Genomic DNA, 18134 nt, shown 5'->3' with positions numbered 1-18134 from the left:
AGGAAGGCACAACATACCCAAATTTATGGGACACATTGAAAGCAGTGCTCAGAGGAAAATTTATAGCACTAAGTGCCTGCAAGAAGAAATTCGTAACATCACATACAAACAACTTAATGGCCCAACTGAAAACCCTAGAAAAAAAAGAAGCAGATACACCCAAGAGGAGCAGACGGCTGGAAATAATCAAACTAAGGGCTGAAATCAATCAACTAGAAACAAATAAAACTATCCAAAGAATCAATGAAACAAAAAGCTGGTTCTTTGAGAAAATCAACAAGATAGACAAACCCTTAGCCAAACTAACTAAAAAGCAGAGAGAAACTATCCAGATCAGCAAAATCAGAAATGAAAATGGGGACATAACCACAGACATTGAGGAAATCGAAACAATTATTAGGTCATACTACAAAAGCCTATATGCCACAAAATTTGAGAATCTAAATGAAATGGATAATTTTCTTGAAAGATTCCATCTACCAAAACTAAGTCAAGATCAGGTAGAAAGACTGAATAGCCCTATATCTCCCAAGGAAATCGAAGCAGTTATTAACAGTCTCCCCTCCAAAAAAAGCCCTGGACCAGATGGCTTCAGCACAGAATTCTACAAGACCTTCAAAGAAGTGCTAACTCCAATTCTCCTCAAGCTATTCCACAAAATAGAAACAGAAGGAACACTACCAAACTCATTCTATGAAGCCACAGTCACTTTAATACCTAAACCACACAAAGACCCAACAAAAAAAGAGAACTTTAGGCCTATCTCTCTTATGAACATTGACGCAAAAATACTCAATAAAATACTTGCAAACCGAATCCAAGAACACATCAAAGATATCATCCACCATGACCAAGTAGGCTTCATCCCAGGCATGCAAGGGTGGTTCAACATACGGAAATCCATCAATGTAATCCACTACATAAACAAACTGAAGGAGAAAAACCACATGATCATCTCCTTAGACACCGAAAAAGCATTTGACAAAGTCCAACACCCATTCATGTTTAAAGTCTTGGAGAGATCAGGGATACAAGGCACATACCTAAACATAGTAAAGGCAATATATAGCAAGCCTATAGCTAACATCAAACTCAATGGAGAGAAACTTAAATCAATCCCACTGAAATCAGGGACAAGACAAGGCTGTCCATTGTCCCCATATCTCTTCAACATAGTACTTGAAGTCCTAGCCAGAGCAATAAGACAACTAAAGGAGATCAAGGGGATACAAATCAGAAAGGAAGAGGTCTAAGTGTCACTATTTGCAGATGATATGATAGTATACATGAGCGACCCCAAAAATTCAACCAGAGAACTCCTTCAGGTGATAAACACCTTCAGCAAAGTGGCAGGATACAAAATCAACTCAAAAAAATCAGAAGCCCTCCTATATACCAAAGACAAAAAGGCTGAGAAAGAAATTAGGGAAACAACACCCTTCACAATAGCCACTAATAACATAAAGTACCTTGGTGTGACTCTAACCAAGCAAGTGAAAGACCTGTTTGAGAAAAACTTCAAGTCTCTGAAGAAAGAAATCGAAGAAGATATCAGAAGATGGAAAGATCTCCCGTGCTCATGGATTGGTAGGATTAACATTGTGAAAATGGCCATACTGCCAAAAGCAATCTACAGATTCAATGCAATTTCCATCAAAATACCAACTCAATTCTTTACAGACCTTGAAAAAAAGATTCTCAGCTTCATATGGAGAAACAAAAAACCCAGAATCTCCAAAACGATCCTGTACAACAACAGATCATCTGGAGGTATCTCCATTCCTGATCTCAAGCTGTACTACAGGGCAACAGTAATAAAAACTGCATGGTATTGGCATAGCAACAGAAAGGAGGATCAATGGAACCACATAGAAGACCCAGAAATAAATCCACACACCTATGAATACTCGATATTCGACAAAGAAGCCAATTCCATTCAATGGAAAAAAGGCAGCATCTTCAACAAATGGTGCTGGACCAACTGGATGTCTACATGCAGAAAAATGAAAATAGATCCATATTTATCACCCTGCACAAAACTAAAGTCAAAGTGGATCAAGGACCTCAACATAAAACCAGATACCCTAAATCAATTGGAAAAAAAAGTGGGGAACAGCCTAGAACTCATTGGCATAGGAGACAACTTCCTGAACAGAACACCAACAGCACAGGCTCTAAGAGCAACAATCAATAAATGGGACCTCATGAAACTGAAAAGTTTCTGTAAAGCAAAGGATACCGTCATCAAAACAAAACGACTGCCTACAGATTGGGAAAGAATCTTCACTAACCCTTTATCTGACAGAGGACTAATATCCAGTATATACAAAGAACTAAAGAAGCTGAAAAGCAGCAAACCAAGTAATCCAATTAAAAAATGGGGAACAGAGCTAAACAGAGAATTCTCGACAGAGGAATATCGAATGGCAGAAAAACACTTAAAGAAATGCTCATCCTCATTAGCCATCAGGGAAATGCAAATCAAAACGACCCTGAGATATCACCTTACACCCATCAGAATGGCCAAGATGAAAAACTCAAGCGATAACACATGCTGGAGAGGTTGTGGAGAAAGGGGAACCCTCCTCCACTGCTGGTGGGAATGTAAACTGGTACAACCACTCTGGAAAGCTATCTGGCGCTTTCTAAGACAAATAGGAATAGTGCTTCCTCCAGACCCAGCTATACCACTGCTAGGTATATACCCAAAGTTTGTTCAAGTACACAAAAAGGACACTTGCTCAACCATGTTTATAGCAGCTCTATTTGTAATAGCCAGAACCTGGAAACAACCCAGATGTCCATCAACGGTGGAATGGGTACAGAAATTGTGGTATTTTTATACAATGGAATACTACTCAGCAATCAAAAAGGAGGAAATCATGAAATTTGCAGGCAAATGGTGGGATCTAGAAAAGATCATTCTGAGTGAAATATCCCAGAAGGAGAAAGACAAACATGGGATATACTCACTTATATAGACCTATAAGATATGATAAACATAATGAAATCTATACACCTAAAAAAGATAATCAATTGAGCGGACATGGGGTAAGATGATCAATCCTCATTTAGAAAGACAGATGGGATGAGCATTGAACGTAAGACAGGAGTCTACTGAGCGCATCTGAAAGACTCTAACTAGCAGTGTTTTCAAAGCAAAGACTCATGACCAAACCTTTGGCAGAGTACAGGGAATCATAAGAAAGAAGGGGAGTTAGTCTGATGGGGAAAGGATAGGAGCTCCACAAGGACCAAATATATCTGGGCACAGGGTCTTTTTTGATACTGACATTCAACCAAGGACCATGTATGGATATAACCTAGAACCTCCACTCAGATGTAGCCTGTGGTAGCTCAGTAATCAATTGATTTCCCAAAGTGAGGGGAACAGGGACTATTTCTAACAGGAACTCAATGACTGGCTCTTTGGTCTCCCCACCCCCGAAGGGAGGAGCAGTCCTGTTAGGCCACAGAGGAGGGCTTTGCAGCCAGTCCTGAAGATACCTGATAAAACAGGATCAGATGAATGGGGAGGAGGTCCCCCCTATCAGTGGACTTGGAAAGGGGCACGGTGGAGATGAGGGAGGGAGGGAGGGAAGGAGGGAGGGACTGGGAGGGAAGGAGGGATCGGGACATGGCTGGGATACAGAGTTAATAAAATGTAACTGATAAAAAAAAATAAAAAATAAAAAATAAAAGAAAATGTCTATTTCATTTAGATTTTCAAATTTTGTGGCATATAGGCTTTTGTAGTAAGACCTAATGGTTCTTTGGATTTCTTCAGTGTCTGTTGTTAATGTCTTCATTTGCATTTCTGGTTTTATTGATATGGATAGTGTCTCTCTCTGTCTTTTAGTTAGTTTGGCTAAGGGTTTGTTTATCTTGTTGATTTTCTCAAAGAACAGCGCTTGGTTTTGTTGATTCTTTGAATTGTTCTCTTTCTTTCTAATTTAATGTTTTCAGCTGAGAATGATTACTTCCAGCTTTCTACTCCTCTTGGGTTTGTTTGCTTTTTTCTTTTCTCTAAGGTTTTCAGGTTTGCCCTTAAGTTGCTTACATGAGCTAGCTCTAATCTCTTCATGAAGGTACTTAGTGCTGTGAACTTTACCTTAGTACTGCCTTACATATGTCCCTTAAGTTTGGGTATGTTGTACCATCTTTTTCCTTCAATTTTAGGAAGTCCTTAATTTCTTTCTTCTCTGATCCAGTTGTCATTGAGGAGAGAGTGGTGCAGTTTCCATGTGTGTATAGGCTTTTTGTTATTTCCATTGTTGCTGAGGTCCTGCTTTAGTCCATGGTGATCTGATAGGATACAAGGTATTATTTTAATATTCTTATAATCTGGTGTAGCTTACTTTGTGACCTACTATATGGTCAATTTTGGAAAAGGTTCCATGATGTGCTGAGGAAGAAGGGATATTCTTTTGTGTTTGCATGAAAAAGTCTGTAGATGTCTCCAAAGTCCATTTAATTCACAACATCTGCTAGTGTCATTATTTCTTGATTTAGATTCTGTTTCATTACCCTGTCCTTTGGTGATAGTGGGGTGAATTGCCCCACTGTTAATGAGGGGAACTGATGTGTAGTTTAAGCTTTAGTAACGTTTCCTTTACAAACGTGGCGCCCTTGTACTCAGTGCACAGACATTCCAATTGAGGCGTTATCTCGGTGGAGTTTTCCTTTCATCACTATCAAGTGTCCCTCATCATCACTTTTGATTAATTTTGGTCTATTATTTTGTAGATATTAGAATGGCTACTCCAGCATCCCTCTTGTGTCTGTTTGCTTGGAAATCCTTCGCCCGGCCCTTTACTCTCCAGTAATATCTGGTTTTGTGGCTGAGGTGTATTTCCTGTATACCTCACAATGTTGAGTCCCATTCATGTATCCATTCTGTTAGTTTGTGTCTTTTTATTGAAGACTCGAGTCCATCGACGTTGAGAGACATTATTGGCCAGTGAGTGTTAGGGTTTTGTTTGTTTGTTTTATGTTGCATTCAGTAGTGTGTTTGTGTCTTGTTTACTTTTGGCTTTGCTGTAGTGAAGTTATTTATATCCTTTGTTTTTTGAGGATGTAGTTAGTCTCATCACATGGGAGTTTTCCATCTATTATCTTCTGCAGGGCTGATTTATGCATAGATACTGTTTCAATTTGGTTCTGTCACGGAACATCTTGTTTTCTCCATCTATGCTGATTGAAAGTTTTGCTGGGCATGGTAGTCTGGAATGGCATCTGTGGTCTCTTTGGGTTTGGAAGACTTCTGCGCAGGCTCTTCTGGCTTTTATGGTCTCTGCTGAAGTCAAGTGTGATCCTGAAAGGTTTGTCTTCGTATGTTACATGGCCTTTTTCTCTTGCAGCTTTTAATATTTTTTCTTTGTTCTATGCATTTAGTGTTTTGTTTAGTAGATGGTGGGTCTAATCTATTTGGTGATCTGTAGGCCTCTTATGTACTTATAGTCATCACTTTCTTTAAAATGAAGAAATTTTCATCTCTGATTTTGTGAAAATATTTTCTGTGCCTTAGAGCTGAGAATATTCTCTTTCCTTTGTTCTGATTATTCTTAGGTTTTGTCTTTTCATGGTGTCCTTGATTTCTTGAATGTCAGGAATTTTTTTTAGATACAACATTTTCTTTGACAGATAAATCAGTTTCTTCATTTGTAGGTTCTACACTTGAGAATCTTTCCTCCATCTCTGGTATTCTATTGGTAATGCTTTCCTTTGTTGTTTCTGTTTTCTTCTTATGTTCTCTCTCCCCAGGATTTCCTCATTTTGTGATATTTTATTGTTTCCATTTCCATCTTCAGACCTTGAACCATTTTAGTGATTTCCTTTGCCTATTTGTTTGTGCTTTCCTGTATTTCTCTAGAACCCTCTCTAATGCCTCAATCTGATTGACTGTATCTCTCTGTATTTCTTTACTGATTTGATTTCTTTCCTGAATTATCATCTTCATGAACATAGATTTAAGACCATTGTGTGTGTGTGTGTTTCAATTGTGCTGGGGCATCCAAGGCTATTTCCCTTGGGATAACCAGTTTCTGGAGATGTGTTGCTTTGGAAATATGGATATAGAATATAAGCAGAAAAAATTAATCAAGTATAAGTAACATGCAAATCACCAATCTGATTGTATATTTAGACAGTGAAAATTTTTATAAAAAGTATTCATCTTTGAAAAAGATATTTAAATAACAATACATTTAAAAGAAGAATTTTCTCTTCTATAGAGTTAAAACTGTATTTATGGACAAAGATTCTACTTCACACATGCATGTTAGAATGTCATTTGGTATTGTCATTTTGATGGTGATAGTTAGATGATTATGGTTTGTGAATTTTTGTCCACATGAAAAGTTGCTAAAAGTGCTGCATTGAAGTCACTCATTATCACTGTTAAGGTAAACCTGTGATTTTAGATCCATGAGCATGGGTGATCTTTCCATCTTCTGATATCTTCTTCAATTTCTTTCTTCAGAAACTTGAGTTTTTTTTTCATACAGGTCTTTCACATGCTTGGTTAGAATCACACCAAGGCCAGCATGTTCTGGTTTATTTTTTATCAAGTTCACTCTTTTACAATTTCCCACATTCACTATATCCCGGGGATACTCACCCTACCAACACTTGACAACTCATGTCTTCCTTAATTTACCCCTTCACTAGTTTCATGATTTTTTTGTTTTGTTTTGTTTTGTTTTCATGTGCAACCTGTCTGGTTCAATCATGGCCATCTTCATGACCCTCGGATTCAGACTGTGCTTTGAAGCATGAAATAGTCATCAGTTGTTACACAAGTGAAATAAGTAACTTCTTTGTTCTTTGGATCATTGCAGGAGATAGTTTGGCAAGGATAGGTTAGAAAATTTCCTCATTCTCAATCAGCACATACTTATGCAGAACCATCCAGTGAACTTATCCTTAGTTGTTGAGTGTTCCTTATAGCAATGCATGTGTTCCCTGGAAGCAGGCAAATTGAAGTCTTCATCTTATAACTGTTTTGCTTTCATTTCCATTAGATTCATTGCCTATCATAATAGATGACTTAAAAGTTCTTATTTACAGATGGAATTTAAAGTTCATTTATTTTCAGGATCATCCACAGTCATATTTGTTGGTCTTTATCACTGATCACTGTGAAGAAATACTTCCATGAGGGAAGATAAAAGTTTTGCTTGTCTATATGCATAAACACAAACATTCAGAAGATTGTTTGACAATAAGTAGATTAAGCTAAATGGTAGCATCGAGCTCTTCCTTGTGTGGTATCGACTTGCTCCGACCATGAAATTTCCTATGGGCTCATAGTAACTGCTATAATATACTCTTTTCATACATATCCTTCCTCTGTACTTTAGCAAGCATACTCAATATCCCTAGAGCAAGAAAACTGAAATCAGGCATAAAAAAATTCTTCACTATGCTTTGAAATCATATGTAAGTCAAAGTAGGGTAACATACATGATTAATTAAAAATACCACTGATTCAATTGTGTAGACTGAGCAAAACTCATGTTTTAAAGAGAAGTGTGATCTTTATATAAATTAGTTAGTGAAACATCTCATGTACCTTAATTATGTCAGAGATGGAATTCTACACTTGAAGCATACATTGTATAATAGAATAGCAACAACAAAACATTTATAATGAAAACAAAGAAGTAGGTTGAGATTGTATTCTTACCTTGAGAACATATCTTGAGAAAAATTGATGAGAGTTTCAAGATCACTAAAGAAATAAAAACCAAGATCCTAATTGATTTATTTGATTCTCCTAAAATTAAACATTATAAATGTTTAGCACAAAATTAAAAACAGTGAAAATCCATTGATAAAGTAATAGTTTTCAGAAATACACAAAGATTTAATGTAGTAGAAATATAGCATTATAAACAAAGGCATATATGTTTTTAAAATCGAGATAAAAGTCACAAATGTTTAGAAGCAGAGTATTCTAATCTTCTTTCATGAATGCCTAGAAATATTTCAATAGTTCTCCCACTATATACTAAAAATAATGCTATAGAAAAATATAACAACATATATCTAGTGAAAGACCTAAGCTTTAAAAATGTAATGGTATTTATTATTTAAAATCATTCAGACTTTGAAACAAATTGGGGTACCCAAGGGATTTTATGAAAATAAATAAATATGGATTCCAACTATGAGGATACCATATAAAAATTAATTTCAAAAACATTGTTTCCAAGTTCTGGCTATTACAAATAAAGCTGCTACAAACATGGTTGAGCAAATGTCCTTATTATGTACTTGAGCCTCCTTTGAAAAACCCAGATGCCCCTCAACTGAAGAAGGGATACAGAAATTGTGGTACATCTACACAATGGAATATTGCTCAGCAATAAAAAACAAGGAAATCATGAAATTTGTGGGTAAATGGTGGGACCTGGAAAAGATCATCCTTAGTGAGCTATCACAGAAGCAGAAAGACACACGCGGTATATACTCACTCATATAGATACATAACATAGTATGAACCTACTAAAATCTGTACACCTAAAGAAATTAATCATGAGGAAGGACTCTGGCTAAAATGTTCAATCCCCATTCCGAAAGGCAAAGAGGATGGACATTAGAAGAAGAAGAAAACAGGAAACAAGTTAGGAGCCTGCCACAGCAGGTCTCTGGAAGGCTCTGCCCTGCAGATCATCAAAGCAGACGCTGAGACTTATGGCCAACTGTTGGGCAGAGTGCATGAAATCTTATGAAAGAAGTGGGAAATGGTAAGATCAGGAGAGGACAGGAGCTCCACAAGGAGAGCAACAGAACCAGAAAATCTGAGCACAGGGATCTTTCCTGAGACTCATACTTCAACCAAGGACCATGCATGGAGATAAAAGATGTAGCCCATGGCAGTTCAGTGTCCAAGTGGGTTCCATAGTAACGGAACAGTGGCTGCCTCTGACATGAACCAATTGACCTGCTCTTTGATCACCTCACCCTGATGGGGGAGCAGCCTTACCAGGTCATAAGGAAGACAATGCAGCCACTCCTGATGAGATCTGATAGACTAGGGTCAGAAGGAAAGAGAGGAAGACCTCCTATCAGTGGACTTGGGGAGGAGCATGCTTGGAGAAGGGGGAGGGAAGGTGAGCTTGGGAGGGGAGGAAGAAGAGGTTTATGGGGGGAATACAAAGTAAATAAAGAATAATTAATAAAAATTAAACTAAAAATATTTTAAAAAGTCTATATGCCACAACATTTGAAAATCTAAAAAAAATATTGTCTATACTATAATATGTATAAAAATTATCCATTTTCAAAAGGTACTGTCAGAAACAATATAGGATTATATAATATTATTCTGTAACTTTATGACTTATAAAATGGATGCAACAAGGTCACAAACTCAGGGAAAGCATGCATGTCATTGGCAAAATTATTGGGATTTTTAAATTTTTGTTCCATGGCAGGGACAGCTGTATTTATTTGAAATGATACACAAAGTAAGTACTTAAATACTTGTTTCTGGAAAAAAAATAAAGGAAGGTGATTTGAAAATAATTCAATGAGCTGGGGCTGAATACCTACTTAAAGGGTAAGGAACACCCAAGGATTGACTCACTGTTATCTTCATTTCTGAACAGATATGGATCAGTGTGTGAAGTGTTCAGAAAGTTGCTATGCAAACTTAGAGAAGAATGACCGCCTCCCAAAATCTATGACCTTTTTGGCTCGTAAAGACCCTTTGAGGGTGGCTCTCATTACTACAGCACTATGCTTCTCCGTAATCAAAGCTATGGTTGTAGGCTTTGTGAAGTACAGATACACGCATCATCAAGGCCAATAATAAGGCTCTCAGCTACACCGTGTTATTAACACTCATCACCTGTTTCCTCAGTTCCTTGCTCTTCACTGGCCAGCCCAACACTACCTCCTGCATCTTACAGCAAACAGCATTTGGGATTTTGTTCATGGTGGCTTCCTCTACAGTCTTGGCCAAAGCTATTACAGTGGTTATTGCATTCAAGGTCACTCTTCCAGCTAGAATAGTGAGGCAGTTAATGGTATCAAGGGCCCCTACTTTCATCATTTCCATTTGCACACTGATCCAAATAGTTCTCTGTGGAATCTGGATGGTTACCTCTCCATCCTTTATTGATCAAGATGCTCATGCAGAACATGGTCATATCATCATTGTTTGCAACAAGTGTTCAGAAGTTGTCTTCCACTGTGTCCTGGGATACCCCTGTTTCTTGGCACTTGGGACTTATACAATGGCCTTCTCATCCAGAAATTTGCCTGACACATTCAATGAGGCAAAGTTCTTGTCATTCAGCATGGAAGGATTCTTCTGTGTCTGGATCACCTTCCTCCTTGCCTGCCATAGCATAAAGGGGAAGGTCATGGTGGCTATGGAGGTCCTCTCTCTTTTCGATTCCAGTACAGTGATCTTTGCCCCCAAGTGCTACATTAATTTTTTTCTTTTTTTTAAATTCTATTAATTACACTTTATTCACTTTGTATCCCCCAATAAGGCCCTCCCTCCTCCATCCCGGCCCCACCCTCCCTCCCCCTTCTTCAAGCATGCCCCTTCCCAAGTCCACTGATAGGGGAAGCCCTCCTCTCCTTCCTTCTGATCTTAGTCTATCAGATCACATCAGGAGTGGCTGCATTGTCATCTTCTGTGGCCTGGTAAGGCTGCTCCCCCCTCAGGAGAGGGGATCAAAGAGCAGGCCAATCAGATTGTGTCAGAGGCAGTCCCTCTTCCCATTACTATGTAACCCACTTGGACACTGAACTGCCATGGGCTACATCTGTGCAGGGGTTCTACATCTGTGCAGGTTATCTCCATGCCTGGCACTTGGTTGGAGTATGAGTCTCTGAGAAGACCCTTTTGTTCAATTTTTCTGGTTCTGTTGCTCTCCTTGTGGAGTTCCTGTCCTCTTCAGATCTTACCATTTCCCACTTCTTCCATAAGATTCCATGCACTCTGACTAACAGTTGGCCATAAGTCTCAGAGTCTGCTTTGATAGGCTGCAGGGCAGAGCCTTTCAGAGGCCCTCTGTGGCAGGTTCCTAGGTTGTTTCCTATTTTCTTCTTCTGATGTCCATCCTCTTTGCCTTTCAAAATGGGGATACAACATTTTAGTCAGGGTCTTCTCTCTTGATTAGTTTCATTTTTCTTTTTTTATAGTGGACTTTTTTTCTTTTTCTATTCTTTATTAATTACACTTTATTCACTTTGGATCCTCCCTGTGGTTCCCTCCCTCCTCCAGCCTCAATCCCTCTTTTCCTCCACCCTCTGCATGCATGCCACTCCCCAAGTCCACTGATAGGGTAGGTCCCCCTCTCCTTCCTTCTGATCCTAGTCAATTAGGTCTCATCAAGAGTGGCTGCAGTGTCTTCTTCTGTGGCCTGGTAATGTTGATTCCCCCTCAGAGGAGGTAATTAAAGAGCAGGCCAATCAGTTCATGTCAGAGACAGTCCTTGTTCTTATTACAATGGAACCCACTTGGATACTGAACTGCCATGGGCTATATCTGTGCAGGGTCTTAGGTTATCTCCATGCATGGTCCTTGGTTACAATATCCGTCTCAGTTAAGACCCCTGTGGTCAGATATTTTGATTCTGTTGCTCTCCTTGTGGAGTTCCTGCCCTCTCCATATCTTACTGTTTCCCACTTCTTTCATAAGATTCCCTGCACTCCACCCAAAGTTTGCCCATAAGTCTTAGCATCTGCTTTGATAGTCTGCAGAGCAGAGCCTTTCAGAGGCCCTCTGTGGCAGACTCCTGTCTTGTTCCCTTTCTCCTTCTTCTGATGTCCATCCTCTTTGCCTTTCAGGGTGGAGATTGAGCATTTTAGTCAGGGTCCTCTCTCTTGATTAGTTTCTTTAGATGTACAGATTTTAGTAGGTTTAGCCTATGTTATATATCTATATGAGTATGTTCTTTATTAATTACACTTTATTCACTTTGTATCCTCCCTGTGGTGCCATCTCTCCTCCTGTCCCAATCCTTCCCTTCCTCCACCCTCTGCATGCATGCCCCTCCCCAAGTCCACTGGTAGAGGAGGTCTTTCTCCTTCTGGGATAGCTCACTCAGGATGATCCTTTCCAGGTCCCACCATTTACCTGCAAATTTCATGATCTTATTTTTCATTGCAGAGTAATACCCATTGTGTAGATGTACCACAATTTCTGCATCCATTCTTCAGTTGAGGGACATCTGTGCTCCTTCTAGCTTCTGGCTATTACAAATAAAGCTGCTACAAACATGGCTGAGCATGCTGTTTAATTAGAACCTTTTCCTGAAGAAATTTTAGACAGAATTGTATAGAAAGGTATTTTGAAAATCTGACATACTTAAAATATTTTAATTAAGAGCATTATATGTTTGTGGTGTCTGTCACACAGGTGTTGATATCCAAGAAGGCTTAAAGAGGTTGTTGGGCTCACTGAAGCAAGAATTCCAGGTGGTTTTGAACCACCTGATATGTGTTCTGGAAAGAGCTGCATATGCTCTTAACCAGTGAATCATCTCTCCAGCATCATGATTTTCTCTGTAAATGGTCAAAATTACCTCTATTCCCATGAAAAGGCCATATCCAAAATGGTTCATCTCCAAAGAACCCAGAGATAGTCACGTAATCATAATCTCTGGTATTAGGTTGTGTATTGAAAGAACAGTTAAAAGCCTATGAGAGGCCTGTGAGATGGCTCAAAAGGCAATAGTTGATTGTTGTAATGTTGAGGATCTGAGTGAGATCTCCAGAACTGACTCCTGTAGTTCTCTTCTGACCTACACATGCATGCCACTCCTCTGGGCCATGCCTTCAAATCATAAGTCTATAGGCCTACCTATTCAAAAAACCACAGGCCTCTTCACTGAACCTGTTGGGAATTCGTTTGGTTAGAGTGTCAGGGGGGCACACTGTCATGATCCTGCTGTCTGGGTTCTCCCAGTGTTGGGGTTACAGGCAAGTACAGAGAAGCTCAGCTCTTTACTTGGCTACTAAGAACTCAAACTCCTCAAGATTAGAAATCAAACAATTTGCCCACTGAGCCACCTCCCCAGCTATGCTGGATGGTTTTATATCAACTTGAGACAGGCTACAGCCATTTATGGACTGAAGGTCTAGCCTATACCTCATTTTCTTGATTGGTGATTGATGTGAGACAGCTCACTCAGTTCAGTGTTGGAGATTCCATCCCTGGGCAGGAAGTAGTGGGTTGTACTAGAAGGCAGGATGAACAAGACAAGAGCAACACAGCAGCATTTCTCTGTGGTCCCTGCTTTGTTTCCTTCCTCCAGGCTTCTGCCTTCAGTTCCTGGCCTGACTTCCCTCAGTGAAGAACTGTAACACAGAATTGCAAGTTAAAATAAACCATTTCCTCTCTAACTTGCTTTGGGTCCTGGTATTTTATCATAGCAATAGAAACCCTGACTAAGACAGCCTAGCCCTAAGAGATGTGGAGGGTTTTGCTTGGTTGGTTGGTAGATTTGTTTTGGTCTGTTATGTTTTATGTTTTGTACTTTTTAGAATTTCTTGTTACTAAACCATAACTTTCTAGTTTAATAATTTAAAAACTATTCCCCTACTAAGTTGTTCCTTTACCCTTGTTGTCAGGGTTTGTGCCTGGTTTTATTGTACCTTGTTATACAATGTTTCCTCAAAATCCCAGGGAGGTCTGCTTTTATTTTATTTTAGTTTGGAAAATGAAGAGGAGTGGGGCTGGGGGAGAGGGACTTGGATGCTTGGAGAGAGGGGAGGATTATAGTCAGGATGTAATGCATGAGAGAAAAATAATATAAGAAAAACTATTTAGCATCATAAAAGGGAAAAAAAGAATGATTTATGACAGTTTAGTAAATAATTTAACAACTGCTATTTTTGTTAGAAAGACAGGAGTATATTTTTTTAAAGCATAGACATCTGGAAACAATCAGAAGAACAACATGGAAGAACCTGAGAAAAAGGTTCCAACCCATGGGATCAGGTGCTTTGCCAAGATTAAGGTATGGATTGTTTAAATGTATGCATGCATATATAGGTGAGAGGCTTTTTAAACAAACAATAAAAGCCCTGCAACATTGTTTAGCTTACATGAAGTTTTGTGAAACAAATGCCTTTTTATCGAATGTGCTGTTAATTTCTTGCCTTAAAGAAATTGTTTTTTTAAATTACGGATATCTGACCAGAATTTTTCCTCCAGAAAACTTAATCAGAATGCTTAGGAAGTCTAAAAGGCAGATGGGGTTTTAAATGGTTCAGGTGTGTATTATGTTGTAGTGGAGTTTCGTCTGCAGTCAGAGGTCAATTAAGTGCTCAGCTTTCAGGGTAGACCTTGTTTTTAAATATAGGGTCTACATTATGGAATTCAAGTGAAAATTATGAAGTGTCAATCAGATCCTCTGAAAGATTTGCAGCAGGAAGAGTGAACATCTCTGGAAATGCCATTTGAATTTATAAGAGAAATGTCTAAAGATGAAATCATACTGTATTAGAGATACAGAGTACTTTTTGTTAATGTTAAGGTAAACTTAATGTTCCCATTTCCCAATTATTATAATAATTTGCAAATGTTTCTACTCTGATTTATCTATGTCAATTGATTCTTATGACAACAAATTTACAAGTAAATACCAATCTAACCTAATAAATTTTCCATATCATTTCTGATGAAATAGTACAGAAGTTCCAGAAACGTGGATAATAAAATTTGCCATCAAGGAGATGCTGGAAGATGAGTTTACAGAAACAGAAATCTCATTCCCTATATCAGTCATAGTGAGTTAATTAGTCACATACGGCTACTAAGGTTGCATTATCTGTAGAGGTACCCTTTATCCTGTAACTGATGAACCCCAAATTTTTTTTGCCATGGGTTTGTATGCCATGAACACCAGGTGAGGTAGTGGTATAGAGAACATTTTACCAGGGAGAAAGAAAGAACATAGATCATTTTACTGTGGCCCTTGGCTCCAGTGTTGTACCCAAGAATACAGAGAAAGAGGAGACTGTGAAGTACTGGCCAAGGACATCCAGAGACATGTCATGGTTTCAGACAGACCACAGGAGTTTTGATGCATATATAATGCCTTGGTGTAATTCTGTGTTTTGGGTTTTTTTTCTCCCCCCCTTAGAGAGCATTGTACTGCAGATAATAGTACAATACTGAAGACCCATCAATAGCTCTGTCTTACAGAAAACAATCTCCAGGCCACAACTCCCTGTCTTTCTGCATGAATAAGATACACTGGCAAAAGAGCAACGCCATTCATATTGACACAACTCACCACCACTAAGCAACTATTCCAACTCTGCTTTTCCAGCGTGAGCTACTGACAGAGGACAGTTACGCTTTAAATTTTCTTGCATGTTCAAGGGCTATTTAAGTTGGATGCCTTCCTGCACCTCATGGTACAGGCTGTTTTGTCAGTAGATGGCAGATATACAATCACAAAACAGCGTTTATATTTTTTCTTAACCTTTTTTCTTCCTAGGTATTTCTGTTGGTGTTAACATGTGCATATCTAGCCAAAGGACTATCAGGAACTTACATGAATTCCATGCTCACACAAATAGAGAGACGATTCAGTCTCCCCACATCTACAGTTGGAATAATCAATGGAAGCTTTGAGATGGGTGAGTTATTTTTGCATTTACTTATTTTTATATGTTAATATTTACATATTTCCCGCAATGGAATGTATAGTCTCAGTTCTGTGTGCTTCTTGATGTTGACTGAGGAGCCTGGTTTGGCGTGAAGAAGCCACTTTTTTAAGTATCCTCATGATGGCAGCTATTTATTGCCACATAGCGTGACACAGGTCTGTTTCTTTGAAGAGTGGCAGAAGATTGGAAACATTACTGTCAAATCTTATCATTTGATAATTCAAACAGAAGCTAAAGCCTTTTCCTTGGCACTTTAGAATGTACACGCAGAAGTCTGGAGGAACTTAAGTTCTAAATAAGAGAACAAACTTTTTACCCTACTGGGTCTGTGACGTTGATGGCTCTCCACTCCTAGTCACTAGGAAGGATAAGGAAGCTTTCTGACACAATTCAGAAGAGTGAATGAACTTCAACTCCTGCTTTTGGGTGATGAACTGGGGTATGAGAGTGCAAAGGGTGACTAAGAGAAATATTACCTCTATAAACCAAGTGAACTGAAAACCTTGTTGCCTCTCTTCTCCAGTTTAGCCATCGTTTTTGTCTCCTTCACAGTGAAATTTTCTTTAATGTATTTAATCAAAACAGCAAAGAAAACTGGGATTGAAAAGAAGCTCACCCACGCTCCTCAGTCTGCCCTGTCCTGTCTCCCAGGGTCAAGCTCCTTAGTGCTTACTATTCCACCCATGTTCTAGGCCTTCAGTGGAGTCAGGATGAATGCCTTACATGGACCTCACATAGGTTTTGTTCATGTTCTATGTGTTAGATACACCAAGTGTGGAACATTGGTTATCCAAGGATGCAGTAGTGCTAGGGAAGACAGTGTCCTGAAAAAGTAAAGGTTTTACAGGAAAAGAAAAGGATAGGTAAATGTGACGGAGAGTACTGAGGGTGAAGCATCATCAAATCTTTTGTGTGGGGATGAAGTCAGCTGAGTTCTATGGGAGGTTGGAAGTTTTTAGGTCACAATCCTGGAGACACGTAGAGGAATGAGAAGTGGGTAGAGACTCTGGCTTACTCTGGAGTCATCTTTTCCCTCTCAGTGGCCAAGAGTCAGCACAGGGCTAAAAATTGGGATTGACATTTCTTTGCAGAGGACTATCCATGAAAACCCAATGCCATTTGAGAATAATATTTAATTCCACACAATTAAACTGTCTAGGTGAAGAGGAAACCAGTTACACCAAAGTAAAATTATCAGAACATTTTAACAGGCACCAAGGTAAATACTATCCAGAGATGATTTTCAAATAATTTTGGCCCCATGCCGTTTGCAATATTTACAATAACCATGCTGTCATATGCCACTGTTGATGCTTCTGTTGGTGAAGCAATCATGACTGCTTATGTCACTACTGCTTCCTTCTTTACAATGAAGAGCAATGTTGATGTCCAGTTAATGATTACTGAAAACAGTTCTCACCTATGTTCAGAAAAACTTTATAATTTTTGAAAATTCTAATTTTTGTGACTCATGAATTTCAGACTAAAGATTAAAAATTTCTGTTTAAGGTAGAAAATATTAACTATTTATACCACCACTGGCTGTAGCAGTTGACTTTAGGAGAAGTCTTAAGTAGAAATAATTGTGAGAGAAAGCAATTCACATTGGCAGGTGAAAGCAGCATTTGGTCTGCATTTCCCCAGGCAGTTTTGCAAGCAACCATACCTCTCTCCCCACGCCTTCCCATGGATTATTTGAGGGGCACAGCAAGGCAATGTAATAGGTGAACTAAGCCTAATGTAAGGAGAGGATTTTTTTCAACCAATAGATATTTCAGACAACGTTCTGTGCATTAAGACAGAATGCAGCCATATAGTATAACAATGAACAAAAAGTTCAAACTTACTTATATATTTTGTTCTTTTCAGCTTACTTTTTGTGTGTCCCAAGGGCAGGATAATCCTGAATATTGGTTTTAGTATTTTCCAAAGTGGAGGAGACCCTTGCTTTAGTGTCACAATTGTTCTACATATTAAAACAATATACAAAACATCCTGTGCACCCATTCCTGCATTCTCAAGGTAATTGTTAAACAATGAACCCTAGAGTCCAAATGCCGGAGAAAATGTTGAGTAACAGGTGCTAAATTTTTACTGAAACAAGTATTCTCCTTCCTCCCTCCCAGGAAACCTTTTCTTCATTATATCTGTGAGTTATTTCGGGACAAAATTGCACAGACCTATCATGATTGGTGTTGGATGTGTAATTATGGGCCTAGGGTGTTTCTTAATGTTTCTACCTCATTTCCTCATGGGCCGGTGAGTATTCCAGTCTTTGATGTTATTTTAGGTTCAACTTTTACCTACATAAAATAAGGTTCAGAATTACTCTCTGGGCAGAGTAATGCTCCCCCAAAGTAGGGAAGGCTAATATAGAAATTAGAAGATCTAGTGTCTGTCAATGTGATTTGTGACTCTTGTGGCATTCCATCCATTTAAGTTCCCATGCAGTCCATTTTTGAAGTGCAAACATGAGACATCTCTTTTGT

General features: G+C 38.8%; 1 pseudogene; it reads left to right on the top strand.

Moving 5' to 3' along the window:
• Positions 1–13721: 13721 nt before the first annotated feature.
• The window catches only part of LOC110542920 (solute carrier organic anion transporter family member 1A5-like), a 43719-nt pseudogene continuing 39306 nt past the window's right edge, over positions 13722–18134 (top strand).

Source organism: Meriones unguiculatus, chromosome 5 (genome assembly GCF_030254825.1).
Source record: "Meriones unguiculatus strain TT.TT164.6M chromosome 5, Bangor_MerUng_6.1, whole genome shotgun sequence".
In the NCBI taxonomy this organism is placed as follows: Eukaryota; Metazoa; Chordata; class Mammalia; order Rodentia; family Muridae; genus Meriones; species Meriones unguiculatus.
Note: the sequence above shows the minus strand (reverse complement) of the source record. Positions and strands in the feature narration are given on the sequence as shown.